At 45.3% G+C, this 4,921-nt stretch overlaps 1 long non-coding RNA gene across 2 annotated transcripts in view; it reads right to left on the bottom strand.

The window, feature by feature from the left end:
- LOC119341950 overlaps positions 1 to 434 on the bottom strand; it is an 11,062-nt gene extending 10,628 nt beyond the window's left edge. For both annotated transcript variants that reach the window (XR_005165343.1, XR_005165342.1), the window contains exon 1: positions 103 to 434. This is a non-coding gene — a long non-coding RNA (uncharacterized LOC119341950). The remainder of the gene's footprint in view (positions 1 to 102) is intronic.
- Positions 435 to 4,921: the final 4,487 nt, after the last annotated feature.

Raw genomic sequence — 4,921 nt, 5'->3', positions numbered from 1 at the left:
GCACCCTAGCGGCCACCATCAAAGACGCGACGAGGATGAAAAACCCGCGAAAACCAGGATCAAGCGGAAAAAAATGGACGCCCAAATTAGGATTGAGAGGACCTAGACGTGGGTGAGGCAGGCCGTCGTCGGAGGGGCACACAGCCCATGGCGGCGAGCTCCATGACGCGGCCATGGCGGCACCTGCAGAGAGGAACGACGCGCAGTTCACAGGAGAGAAATAGGTAGCAGAAAAGAGGAGATGGGGGAAACGGAGGCATGACGGCGGGGTCCTGCTGGCCTCTCCCGACGAGGTCGGGAAGCCGCTCGGGCGAGGTGAACACGCAACGGCGGCTGAGGAGGAGGGGCTAGGAACCCTAGCCAGGGTGAGGGAGTCGTGGGTGGCTTTTGCCGTCTGGTAGTTCTCGCTCTCGCACGAGAGCAGGAGGCCTCACTCGTGCATGCGACCGATTTGGTTTAATTTTGTCGGGTTTTTTTTCACTGATTTAATTTCATAGGTTTTTTTTCGCTCCTTTTTCTCTGGTGCGACGGGAGGTTTGCCCTTGGTTTTTTTTTTTGAACAGTAGGAGGGTCCGGAAGGACCCAGACTTCATTAGATAGGCATTGCAGTACATCTATATCTATACTACTAGTAAGCATGCACGTGCAACGCACGTCTCGACTAAAATATGTTTTACTATGAAAAAATAATTCTATAATAACGCGAACCTATTTTTTTGAGAAGTTGAAATCTCATGCAAAGAGCATATAATTCCCAATTGTAAGTCATACAAATGACTGGAAATTCTTTGTTGCGATCCGGGCTACGCACCGCGTCCGGATCTCCTCCTCGATCTGGAAGTAGCGCTCCGGTTTTAGCATAGCGTATGTGGTCTTCTACTGCCGAGCCATATCGGACGGCGAGGGAAGAGGAAAGTGGAGACGGAGAGAAATGTGTCCGGGCTGACGGCGCGAGAGAGAGGAGGAAGTTGTGGCTAGGTTTAGGGATGCCCGCCGACTTAAAAGCCTGACTTTGGCCTCGGACAGCGAGCCGGAGAGGCGCCACGCGACGTTCGCACCCCCACCGGAGGAGACGCCCTTCAGACTGTTGGGTTTCTGGGTGATTTCATATGAGACCCGGCTGTCAGTACGACATTGTGTAAGCACCTGGTCGCGCCTCATATCCGTCATATATTTAAATTAGATATGAGGGTACCGGTCAGTCAGGGCGTTCGGCTATTTTTCACCTATCACTGCGGGGGTCCGCCTGGGCTCAGGTAATTCGACACTGATGTGCATCAGGAGACTCCATTAAGATTTAAGATACCTACCCAGCTGAATTGAACACGGCCGATAAACAAATACTCCCCTGATGAGTAGCACTACAACGGTGTCGGTGTGCTACACAGTCACTCGCTCTCGGTTAAGCCCATCACCGAACTCACCCCCGTGAGATACTCTGGCCGCCGTTCCCCATTCTTCTGGTCGCCAACTCCCCCTTTCCCCACCTCGTCAGGCCGCCGACGCGAGGTTCGCACGGCCCTTCTCGTTGAATCCATTCGCCTCCGTGCTCCAGGAGGCGCCCGAGCTCCGCATGCTCGCAGCCGACCCAGCGCAAGGCGCCGTCTGAGCCGGCCGCGGAGGCGCGGGATTCATCTCCAACGGGTCCGCGGCGGCGGCCATCCCGCGCCGGCGCTGCCCGAGCACAGACCGGGCCCCGTCGGCTCACCAGATGGAGCGGTTCGGGCGCTTCGCTTTCGTCCGTGGCTGCCCCCATATGCGCGTCGTGCGGCGGAGGGGCAGCAGTCAAAGAAGTGGGCGCTAGTAGGGGAGGAGACAGAGAGCAGGCGAAACGGGGAAGTGGACGGGGCTGGCGGTGGGGATCACCGCGGGCGTCGCTCTCATCGTGGCCTTCGCCCGCCGCAGAACTCGCGCTGCAAGCACAGCCGCAGCTGGTAAGCGCATGCGTCCCCCTCCACAGCTGGATATGAGGGTGTACTTATAGTTGGTTACAGTGATCTGGTTCTACTAATTACAAATTTCAATTTTTTACTAAACATTATGTCGATCTGCAGTAGCTTAGCTTACTGAACATTCTGTCGATCTGCAGTAGCTTAGCTTACTGAACATTCTGCCGATCGCAGTAGCTTTGCTTTGTTGTTGCAGATACCACACATATTTTTTAGAAATAATGAGATGTCACCATCACAAGCAGCATATGGTTTTAAATGAGATCACTTACATATCATCAGTTTGTTGATTTATATTTACTTGCAATGCCTGTCTAGGGAGGTTCAAGCCAGCTGAGATTTCAGCCACGTTTTGGTGGATTTCTTGCAGCAACTTTAGAGAATCTTGTGTCTATGCTGGATGTGGAAACACAGGCTTTTGTGAGGATATTTGAGGTTTGTATCAGATGGCTATAACATCTATTTTTGCACATCACAACTGGATGCAAATCTCTCGGTATCTATTTCTTTGTTTAACTGTTTAGTCAACCTTTTGGGATTTCCAATTAAACAATTGATATGCACATCTAGATGCAATTCTGAAAAGAACATGTGTCTGAAGTGATAGATCAATTGATATGTACAAAGTTCCAACTGAGATATGAAATATGCACATGAACAGAACTGGACAAGCACAAATTGCATACATCATTACTCAAATAATCTGGACAAGCACAAGCATTGAATCCTGTCCCATATCCAATGAAATGTTTTCATGGATATAATCTTCTCCGATTCCTCTTTTATGTATACACTTTGTGCGTAGACATTAGATTACAGTTGTAGCGACAAAAATGTATACCAGTAGTGGAGATAGAATTAGTGCTACTTCTTTGGCTGAATCACAAAGGCAACACTCTTTTTTGTGATAAGTGGGAGTATACTTTCTTAGTTGCTGATCACTGAATGATTCTTATTTGACACAATATTGGGGTGAATACGTTTGTGGGTACAATAAATATTAGTATACTGTTCTGGGTACAAAACCAGGAACACGAATGAAGTGAATGTTTGAATATTAAAAACCATCGTGAAATACATTCAGCTCTGAATAGCAAAGCGAAGAAGGTCTGTAATAGCAAAAGGGCCATATATCATGAAGTTGATCCTAATTACCTTGTGATACAGTCAGCTGTGTGTCTGCTTCGTTAGTTAGGCCATTGATCTCGGCAGCGGCAATTTTTTTTCCCATCACATGGCTCACCAACTTGATCTTCTGCGGGAACCTTATGTAAGAACAGGCCTGGCAAAAGAAGTACGGATCATTTGATTCTGAGATAAAAGGTATATATTTTTATTTTTTGTTTGTTTCTTCGGTATCATTTGATTGCAGACTTCGGTTAGCCGAGAGAGCTAAGAGATAATATAGTAAACAATTTCCACCAAGTGCTTAAGCTACTTTTTTCAAGGCCAGTCAGGTGACTGGGCCAAATCAATAATAAGGAGCTTAGTGTTTTATTATGTGATTTGAGCTGATCTAGGTTCTTATTTCTTTCAAGCTATAATTTATGATATACTGGTTAGACCTACTGATACGGTGAAAGGGTAAATCTGTTTTGTTGTACTTAATTTTGGTGCATTGTATTTTTCTTATCGACATTCCTCAACATAAGTTAATTCTAGACTCGCAAACTCGCAATTCCTTGAATCTGCTTATCGGTGGCTGTGTTGACGATGCGATCCTTAATGGTTCAATTTTATTTAGGAGAAGAAGAAGGTGCCGAAGGGAATGAGCAACAAGTCTGAATGGACGGGTATGTTTTGATTCTGAGTTGCATTCCACATTATTTTTGTAATTTGGGAAATCCTTGGGGTTGCCTATGGAACGTTTCCTTGATGTGATGGTCGGGCATATATGTTTACTAAATCAAAGTTCTAGATTACCTTCATCGGCAACTCCAAATATTTCTTACATGTCTTACCACAAGCATGTACATCAAAAACATTTATTCTAAACCGGTTCATGATAGATCAACAAAACCTTGTTGATGCTCTCACCTAATAGGATATCTACATGAAAGAAGGATATCACATAACTTTTTGTGTTGAAGTAATATAAAAGAGGTTTTGGAATATACTCCTTGGCTTCTTCTAAGGCTCAGTAGAAGGCTAGAAGCATGCTTGCTTGCATTCATTGTAATCAACCTTGCACTCAAATCCTTTTAACCAGAAGGGAGCTTGCTGCCCTAAACGAGCAGTAACAAACACTTTTTTGTTGGGAAATGTTTCACCCTGAAATATAATCTGAAGGAATCATTTTCATAGCAGAATTTTGTGTTCTAGTTTGAAGAGGGACGCATTAGTTAAAATTTCAAACAATGTTATCATGTCACTCAAATTGTATTTTCAGGAAGTGTGACATATTTCTGATCCAACCCATGCATCATAGTCTATAGTAAAAACATCTATTCTGGAGGAGGCCGGCGCGGTGGAGGGGGTGTGAGGCTGCGGCAATCCTTCGCGAGAGAGGATGAAGGAAACCCTACGGTGCAAAACACGTTGCTTGTATGGGCTCCTGATTGAGAGATCGTTCGTTGTAGGCAATATGTAAGGCGGAAATCACGGAAAGGACTTCCATAGCATGAGGAGGGAAGGGAATCGTGATAGTTATCTCAGGCCCCACGCTTTCCTTTGATTTATCTTTTTTTTGGCAACTCCTTTGATTTAGGGAAGGGAATCGTGATAGTTATCTCAGGCCCCATGCTTTCCTTTGATTTATCATTTTTTTGGCAACTCCTTTGATTTATCTCAGGACGCATGTTTTTTTTTTCTTTTTTATATCCCACGCATATAGAATTAATTGGGTTATTTTCGTAATACATGTTTATACAGAAATATTGGGCTCGGCTCATCAGAACGTTTATTCTATTTTTTGTGTGCTTTCTCTTCTACCTTTTTATATGTACAGCAAGTTCATCATTGTCTACAGAAAT

This window comes from Triticum dicoccoides, chromosome 7B (genome assembly GCF_002162155.2).
Source record: "Triticum dicoccoides isolate Atlit2015 ecotype Zavitan chromosome 7B, WEW_v2.0, whole genome shotgun sequence".
NCBI classification, from domain to species: Eukaryota; Viridiplantae; Streptophyta; class Magnoliopsida; order Poales; family Poaceae; genus Triticum; species Triticum dicoccoides.
The sequence above is the reverse complement of the archived record's forward strand: the minus strand, read 5'-3'. Positions and strand labels throughout refer to the sequence as shown.